This window comes from Pteropus medius, unplaced genomic scaffold (genome assembly GCF_902729225.1).
Source record: "Pteropus medius unplaced genomic scaffold, Ma_sr-lr_union100, whole genome shotgun sequence".
Lineage (NCBI taxonomy): Eukaryota > Metazoa > Chordata > Mammalia > Chiroptera > Pteropodidae > Pteropus > Pteropus medius.
In genome coordinates, this window is record NW_024342466.1 from 1,520,246 (window position 1) to 1,530,572 (window position 10,327).

Below are 10,327 nucleotides of genomic sequence, written 5' to 3' on the forward strand. Positions count from 1 at the left end.
CTTCCTGCGGGAAGGAGAGGAAAGGTTCCTGGTGACGGTGCGGTCGGGGCTGGGGACAGAGGCGGGCAGAGCGGGTGTCGAGCAGGCCACACACGGCCCCCGCCTGCCCGTCCACCCAACATTCTGGCACGCGCTTCGTCAGCACCGCCCTCGCTCCCCCAGAGAGCAGCTCTGACCTCTCCGCCATCGGCAGCACCTCGTTGGTCCCAGTCCACCCCGCCCGTGACCTTGCCCCCACCTGCCCTCCAGTGGACCTCAGAGTGTCCGTCCAGTCCCCGAGAGCCGCAGCTTCTCTGGCCTCCAGAGGGGGAAACTGATGTGCTCGCCCCTCCAGGCCCAAGTGCTCGAGGCCGGGCCAGTGCCCTGGGAAGCTGCCAGGTCGCGAGGTGAGACAAGCAAGGTGGCACGTGGATGTCACAGCCGGGGTTGTCACAGCAGACATACACGGTGCTGCCTGGCCACAGCGGGGCTGCCACCAACGTGCCATTGCTGGGAACAGTAAAACGGCATTTCTGCAAACCCTGGGAGCCTAGACGTGCCTCTGCCGCAGCAGGGGCACCCCTAACGGACGTGGGGGTCACACGCAGGAGTCCAGTGCCTGGGAATCGGGCCACGGAGCCACGCGAACAGGTAAGTAAACGTGCATAAAAGATGCTCGCGACCGCAATATATATACAGAACGTGGGGATCGAGCCCACAGCCCCGCGGTAGGGAGGTGTTAATTACTGTGCCTGCGTCTACGAAGGGGAAGGTTCGTCATCTCGAATTGTGGTTGTTACATGGGGGAACGATACAAGTAAGCAAAACAATGTAAGTGCTGATCTCTGTGAAACAATGTAGAAGACTGATCTCTAGTAAATAATGATTTTTTTTATATCCTTATTTTATATTCAAATCCACCCCCGAAGTGTTAGCAGCGCCGTCTCTGCGGGCAGTTCAGGATCGGTCACTCTTTCTTCTTTGGCTTTCACTGGCCACCTCTTCTTTGTAATCATGCATTTTTACAAAGTTATTTTGAGGTGCACACAAAAGCTCACAGCCATTGACTTTCAAGACTGGTCGGTTTTTTTTATTAATATATTTTTTACTCATACTCAAATTGGAGAAATGATCGGTTAATTGATTAATCAACTGAAACAAATTGATTAAAAATTAGGAAGCATTCCGGTGAGAAGCAAACCGTAATTTACAGAACCTGAAGGAACAAAGTTAAAGTGGCCCCACTACAGGGCCGAGTCCCACCCGGAAGGCAGGCGGCCCCCTGACCCTCCCCTCCCGCCGGGGACCACAGCTGCGCCACTGCCTGCGCTTGTCCCCTGCAAACCCTTGTCCCAGCCAACAGTTCTCTCGCTGAAACCCCTTTCTAGCCCCGGGCTGTTCTGACAGGCGGTCCCAAGGCTCCTTACTCTGCCATACCTCCCGGCCACCCCCTCCGGCCCTCGCTCTCAGCTCCACCATGCCACATGTCCTGGCCTCTCTCCTGCTCTGGGCCTTTGTCCACCTCTTCCTTCCCCTGGGAACACCCCACTCTCCGCAGCTAGCTCCTACTCATCTTTGGGGTCTCAGATGAGACGAGGTCGCTTCCTCGCAGAGACCTCCCCGCCACGAACCCACCCCCGACTCTGCCCCAGGCTGGCTCAGGCTCCAGCCCTCCACTGCGTGTTTCTGTCTGAGGTAGCGCACCCCTTCCGCACCTCACTCTGCTTCCTGGCCCGGTCTGTCTGGGTCACCCCCGCGCCCCCGGGCCAGCCCAAACATCCACTGAAGGAAGGAGAACGCAAAACCAAGGAGCAGACTCAGCCCCCACCCTGCGGCTCGCCCTGCCTGGGGCATGCGGTTGCCCTGTTTTCTTTGGGTGGTTCTGCTTTTCAGGAACCCAGACCTCTTTATGTCTGTGACGGGGCCGGGGGGGCGGGCGGGGGAACCGGCCTGGAGGAGCGCCCCCTCCCAGGGCCTTCCACCTCTTGCCAGGCCTGTCCGCCCCTCACTGTCCCGAGGCACTTTGGTGGCACCTCAGTCGTGGCCGTGGTCCAAAGCCAGATCCTCTAGTTGGTGTGCGGGGTTCCTCAGGGAGTCCCCAGCCCTGCCCCCTAGGGTTCCCCAGTGTGCCCGGGCCTGCCCCCACCTGTGGCGAGTGGGGCACGCGAGGTCACAGCGCAGTTGTACGGGGACAAGAGCCTGGGGTGATGGCCAGCAGTGAGCGCGGGAGTCCCCTCGCCCCGGCGCTGCGAAGCCGCCTTCGGCACCTCTCCAGTCCAGTAAGGCGCCTCATTGGCCCATAAATGTGGTGCGACCACCACACCTGACACTGGAGCCACCACGGGCAGGTAACGCGTATTCATTTGCATATGGCCCGGACCAGTCTCCAGCCACTGACTCCCAGACCCAGCTACCCCGAAGCTGGAGGGCGGTCTCTGCTTACTGCACTACCAGGGTGCACGCACACGCACCACGCACAACGCCATGCAACGCCACGCCCACACCACACACACACACCACGCCACAGGCACGTACTCCACACACACTCTACACACATGCACACATATACACACACGTACACACACGCACCAGCAGGGATGATGGGAACTTGGCCTTGCACGGCTCCTGGCTGAGGAAGTCAGTGATTAGTGTGTGCAGGTCCCTCTCTTGTGAGACACTCGGCACACCAGGCCCAAGTGGCCGCTGTGCCCATGCAATCTGTCCTGACGACTCAGACTGGACAGGCAGACAGGCCCTGGTCGCGTGTGCTTTCGGAACACAGAGACCTGGCCCCTGTCACTCCTCTCTGTCCATCTTGGCCCGCCAAGCCACGCTCAGGAGAGGGGTCCAGAACTAAGGTGTCGCCCGCATGCCCAGCTCCCCAGACGCCGGGGCTGCGGCTCCTGCAGCGCCCGAGCCACGTGGTGTGGAACGTGCACTAGTACCTCCTGTCCACAAAATGTCACGCGCGTCGCCAAAGTGGCTCTTTGGGTTGTTTAAGGCGTCCTCGAGCCTCTGAGAGCTCATCTGCAAAATGGGGATAACGAGACTACTCGCCTTGGAGGGTTCGTGAAGATTAAATGAGTTAATATTTAGCACTTCGTCCTTGACGAGCTCACAGGAAGTCTTAGGTCAGCATAATCAGCATCACAGGAAATTTGGCCCACGATACACAGTATTAACAGCCCTCCTAATCCATACACGAGCAGGAAACATTTTATAAGAGATGGAAAGATGTTTATAAAGCAGAATGAGAGTGTGCAAAAAGCACATTATCAAACCATATGTATGCCACAATTCCCATTTTGGCAGGAAAAAATAATACGTAGAATTAATTACATAGATGTTTATGTATAAATATATTGAAGCACTCCATAAGAACATGAAGCAAGTGTTAACAGGCATGCTTTCTGAGATTAATCTCGATTTTAATTTCCTCTCTGCTTATTTGAATTTTCTGATTCAACTGAGCACCTATTACTCCTATACTTATTTTTAAGATAAGGAAAGACAATGAAATGGTGAATTCCCAACCACCCCAGAGATAGGCACTCTTAGCATTTGAACGTGTGTCTTTTCAGTCTTCTAAAAAATATACATTACTTCTATTTAAAAAATAAAATAACATTATTCAAATTATTCTGTAGCCTAGTCTTCCCTTCAAATTTATGTTTTGAAAATGTTCAAGCCCACAGAAACGTTGAAGAATAGAATATTTCAGTGAACACTCAGAGATGCCTCGGTTATATTCACCAATTGTTAACATTTTAACATTGTTTATTTACAGATAGATGATAGATTAGATAGATGATAGATGATAAATAGATAGATAGATAGATAGATGATAGAAAGATATAGATAGATGATAGATGATGGATGGATGGATATAGATGATATAGAGAGATTATAGATGATAGATGATAGATAGACAATTAATCGATGATAAATGATAGATATAGATAGATAATGATGATAGATGATATAGACAGATAAGTGATAAATAGATAATTGATAGATGATAGATTGATAGACAATAGATGATAGATGATTGATGATAAATAGATGATAGATAGGTAGATGGTGATGATAGATAGATAGATAGACAGACAGACAGACAGACAGATACTGTACCCACACACTATGCTGAGCCGTTTGAAAGTAAATTACCAGCATCATGATTTTTCACCCTTAAATAAATAAGCACAAGGGCTTTCTCTGTCGTAACTACAGGACCATTATCACTCCCAAGACAGTTCCCGTGCGTATGATATAATGTGCAGTCCATATTCAAATCTCCTCAATTGTCCCAATAATGTCTTTTATAGCTGATTTTCCTCTCATCCGAGATCCAATCAATAATCACACAGAGCCCTTAATTGTCATGATAACCTACTTCTTTAAACTTAAATGAGCATGAACAACTTTTCATGTTAAAAAAAAATAGCTAACGTGATTTAAACACTCACCAGCAGCAATGAGGCTGCTGGGTTCTCACCAAGACGGTGCTAACATTTTATTTTATTCCAATTTGAAAGGCAAAACTAGGATCTCTTAGCTGATCCGCATTTTAACGCGATTGGAGTAGACGTTTTTCACGCGTAACGACATTTCCGTTTTGTCGTCGCCCTCGCCTCGTCTCTGCTCACTTCTCTTTTGAATGCCATATTTACCCTTTGCTTAACGCTGCGTGGACTCGGAGGTTTTCCCTTTACATATCACGTTATAAAACTTCCCTCATTGTTTCATTTCCCTTTTACTTTTATGATTTTTTAATGTACAGAATTTTAACACTATGTCATCAAATCAGTTTCACCTTTATGATTCTTGCCCTTGGTGCTATGCTCAGAAAGTCTCCCCTCACCTGAAATTATACAAACCTCGATTTCTCTCCTAGTACACTTTTATCGTTTTATGGTACTTTGTCACATTTAAACTTTTCATTCATCTTCCATTTGTGAAAATTTTATTTTTTCCAGATGGTTAACTTATCGTACCAATTCCATTTTTAAAACAATAAGATGAAAATCTTTTTTAATAAGTGATATGTAAATTATGAAATATCCATATAATAGACTAATACCAGCAATTAAAAAGAACAAGTTAGGCTGTATGTGCTGACATGGGAAAATGTCCATGAGATACTGTCAAATAAAAGTTTCAAGTGGCAGAGTAGTGTAGAGATACATGCATGTGACTCCAGAGCAAAGGTCCTATGTACACACACACACACACACACACACACACACACACACACACACACAATATTGTCTGGTGTCCTTCTTGGTCTCCTTGGCTGGCTGCTCCTCCTCCTCTTTTGACTTGCAAATGTTGGACGGCCCAGTCTCTTCCCATGGGACCTTCCTAAATGATCTCATCTAGGCTCACAGCTTTCAACATTTGCCCTTGACTTCCAAATTTATATCTCTAGGCTTGCCTCTCCCCTGTGTCTGTCCTCTGAGTTCTAGATTCTTATGGCCACTGCTGATTAGAATAGTATAGAGTTAGGAACGCTTTGGGCTGCAGATAATAGAATAATCAAATGACAGAGGCGTAAGCATTAAAGACATTTAATTGTATCAAAGAACAAAGCATTTAGAGGCAGACAATCCAGACCTGGTGCTGTGGCTCAGCAGTGTTATTAAAATAAATAAATAAATAGATAGATAGATAGATAGATAGATAGATAGATAGATAGATAGATATAGATAGATAGATGGTTAAATAGATGATAGATAGATAGATAGATAGATAGATAGATAGATAGATAAATGAAATAAAATAAAAACTTTCATGCTGCTGCACTAATTGTTAGTAAGCCACCTCACAGTCAAAAGATGGCTGCCACAGCTCCAGACATTGCATTCATGTCCCCGGAAACCTGCCTGAGGCCAGGTAACTTGTATGAGAAAGCAAAGCTAGCGTTTGACCCGAGGCCTAGGAAGCCTTGAAATGTGACGGCCACACCCCGAAGTGAGTGTCTCAGCTCTGCCTCGGGGGTGCGCATGTGTGCATACATGATACATTTCAACCTGACGCAGCACTAGGTGAAAAACCAAAGGGTAGCTTTTCTGTTTAAATCGGAAAGAAACTGAAGAGGCACCTTACCCACGCTGCTGTTGATTATTGTGCTGGAAGGTCTAGCAGTGCAATAAGACAAGAAGGAAAAGGGAATAACTCTAAAAAAAGGAGAGGCAAAATGCACATAAAAAATCAATTGCATTCGGATAATATCACCATTAAAAAAAACTAGAAATTATCAGGTAAAAAGAAAACAAAAGACTTTTTAAAAGTAACCCACTTATAATAGCAACCAATATCTTTAAATATCTAGAAATAAACCTGTGTCAGGTACACATGTGGCCTATGTAGAAAGGATTATAAATCTTTATGGAAAGGTGGCAAGGTCTGAATGACAGGAGAGACAGGCCATGATCCTGCGTGACAAGACTTAGTATCGTAAAGGTGTTGTTAGCCCTGCCCCAAATACCCTATAAATTCAATCATTTGCCATCAAAATTCCAAAAGGATTTTTCAAAATAACTGGAAGAGATGATTCTGAAATTCCTTTGGAAGAGAAAATGCGACCCGTTAGCTAAGGAAAAATTGAAGATGAAGAACTGTGAAGAGATACCATACCAGGTACCAAACTAACTACAGAAATTAAGGAGAGATGCTGTTACGGGGGAAGCATCGAATAGACCAGAGGTATAGCTGGGTTCTAGAAAATGGACCATACATATGTAGGAATTTCCAATATGATAAAAGTGGCATTTCATATCAATAGAAAAAATAAACTAAGAAACAGAGGGGCATCTAGCTGTCCACGTGGGGGCAAGTATTGCTCAGCCTCTTACCTGGCCCTATGCAAAATAATTAAGTGAATTCCAAGTAGATTAGAGCAAAATGTAAAAACAAACTACAAAAAGACTAGAAAAATATGGAATATTTTGATTATCCTGGGCTGGCGAAGGCTCTCCTCATCAAGATATAAAAAACAAAAGCTTAGAAAAATGGACAGATGTGAATACATAAAACCGTAACACTATTTACAATAAAATGAATTGTTTTTCTTTTCTTAGAGGTCTCCTTCCCCAGCAATTTAATCACCAACAGGAAATACAGAAGATAGAGGAAGGAAAAGTACTTTGACAAATGTAGTCAAGAGGGCATTCCATGAGAATACTCACCTGCAGCCTTAAAAAACTCAACATCGTAAAAAGAGGGTGTGTTATTCTAGAATAAGAGAGACTAAGTAAGACTCATAAAAACCAAATGCAGTTTATGAACCTTGATTGGATGCTGGTCTTTTAAAAACCTACCACATATGAGGCAGTCGAGGAAACTCGGATCCAGAGTCGATCCTGGACGCTGCTGACTCGTCTCCGGCGAGTGATGGTTATAGGGCAATGTAGGCAAACGTCTTTATTCTCAGAAGCTACTGGAAGGATTCAGCGTGGTTCAACGAGTTATAAGAAAACATTAACAACCGCGGAATGTGGGCAAAGGGTATAAAAATGTTCACTTGCTATTCTAATTTTTCCTTATGTTCGAACATTTTCAGAACGAGAATCTGGGGATGTATTTAATGAGACAAGCTGTGGCAAGAGAACGGCATTTCGGTGAGCTACGGAGTGACCGGTAAAACCCGCCATCCCATTTCGAGAACTAGAAAATCACCAGGGCCCCCTGGGTGTTTCTTCCACCGGCAGCAAACACTATCTCGAATTTGGTGCTAATTATTTCCTCACTTTAAAGGGGGGAGTAAAAAAAAAACAGCCACATGCCAGTTAGTTTTGCTTGATTCTGAGCAAAGCTGGAATCATATTCTTTTCCACTCAATATTTTCTACGCGAACACGCTGCGACTCATTCATTCATTCTCCTCTCTCTCGATTCGAGTTTCCGGTTTTTGCCAGCCAGGCTGCCAAGAATGTTCTCATGCCCTTCAACATGTGTGTTCAAGGGGTTCTCTGGGGCCATGTCTTCCCAACCTCCCCCTTACACCCTCTCTAACAGAATTTGAAAAACTCTCTCTTGCATCTTTTGAAGTTGAAATCTCAATTTTTAGCATAACTTCAAGGGGCAGAAAGGGTATCATTTTGGCACCTTGTAAATATTAATATTTTAAAAGGAAATAATAACAGTATCTTTTAATTTTGAAGATCAAGTAGTTTTATTTCATTGTCTTCCAAATGCGCTATACTCAACGTCATTCTATTTTATAAGGAATATAGAAAAGTAAGACATTTTTGAATGATATAAAGCAGGACTAGGCCTAATCTGATGGTTAATGGCTAATAAATACATTGTTATGTGCCTCACTTCGCAGATAGCTCTTACAGCTCTTTAAGCTACAGCATTTTAAAATGGGTCCATTGGAATACAGGCCCCACTGAAATTTAGTGCCCACAGCATCCTATCAGAAACTACGTGAACAAAACTCAGAAACCTTACACTGCCTCCCATTTTTTCCCCTTGAAATTGTACTTTTATTCCATTCTCCCCACAAAATTTTATCCCGATACTTATATTCTTAAAGGTCACTTATTGATCACCCCGTTATACTTCTCTGCAATGCAAATATGTATGTAACCTGGATTTTCAATTTATTTTAACTTGCGGTGACCTTATTTCTCTAATTGTTAAACATTATTTTTAACGATGTACCAGCCGGTAACGGGATTGGTTCCCCTTCTAAGTCATTGAAAACAATGAATCGGAAACTACCTGACTTGCGAAAGATTTATTAGGTGATCATTAGTCGTTCGCTTTTTCAACCTTGATGTCAGGACTGTCTTTGTCCCTTTGTCTGAGGGTCCGGAATCGCTATTTTACGACCGGGGGTGGGGGAGCGGTGGGGGGATGCACCAGAGAAAGGGTCTGCTGGTGGTGAGGGGAAAGGGTGACTTGTGAAAGGGGGAAATGTAGACAGGAAGGCGGTTGGAAGTTTGTCTGAAGAGTCCCTTAAAGCCATCGGTTCTCTCGTCGCTCCTTGGAAAGTCTCTTAAGCACGCCCACGTGAGACGGCTGTTCCAGAACACGCGCCTAGAAGCAGAATCGCCTCGTGGCAGGGCGAACGCACAGGCATTCGACCTCACAGCGTCCCAGACGCATCGGTTCCCACCGTGGTCGGACAAATTGACATCCCGCCCCCACAATGCGTATGACAGTTTCAGCTACCCCACATCTCTGCCACCATCTGATACAGTCAGACTTTAAAATCTTTCCCAATCTGCTACATGTAAAATGGTCTTCGTGACGGCCTTAATTAAGGTGCTCTGATGGCAAATGAGAGGGAGCATATACTCCTAAATTTACTTGTCAAGCGTGTTTCTCATCTATGAAGTGCCTGCTCAGATATTTTCCCGATTTTTCGCTGATTAATTTCCGTTTCTTTTTCACCAGTAGCTGTTCGTTTATTATTCCTTATACCAATTCCATTCAAAGACTGTCTTCTACTTTGTGGCTTTTTTTAGTGCTCTCATTTGCTGAACAGTGCGTTTTGCAACCTGTTGAAATCTTTCCCCTTGAAAAAATATTCTTCTACATGCTTCTAAAAATTAAAAAAATTTTGTCTTATACATCAACATCTTTAATCTATTTGTAATTAGTGTGTGTGTGTGTGCGCGCGCGCGTGTGTGTGTGTGTGTGTGGTGTGAAGGAAGCATCCAGTTTCATTTTTTTCTGGAGAGATAATCAATTGCTAAGCACTATTTATTAAAACTTCTGTGACAAATCAAGTTTACATATGCGCATGGGGTGTATGTCCTGGGCTTTCAATTCTGTCTTACTGTTCAATTTGTCTACCCCCACGTCAATATTACACTGCCTTAATTACCAAACCTTATAAGGCTTGGTATCTCATAGGATACACCCCCTCGCCTTATCTCCTTCTTCACATGGTTATTCTTAACCCACGTTCTTCAAAGATCCTCAGAGAGCCTTCATGGAATCTTGTAAACCAGTCTGTGGATAAGTGACACATTTATAACGCTGAATCTCCTATCCGTAACTATGTGTCTCTCTCCATTCATTTTGATGTTTTTTAATGTCTCTCAAGAAAATTGTATAATTTTTCAGAAGGACCTTATGTTTTTACTGTTCTTGAATGTGTCTTTCATAAATATGCTTTCATTTCCCCCCTCTTCATCCTGATATCTTTTAATTTATTTTTCTTATCATACTGCTTTGGTTAGGAGCTCTAGTTACTGCCGAATAAAAGTAGTAGGATCCTGTTCATTTTTGTTAGGAAAGTGTCTTGCTTATTGCTCAACAAATTTAAAATAGGCCGAGAAAAGGATTTCGCCCTACCTCCTGCACATGGACCCCGTCTCTTATTCACAGCTGCC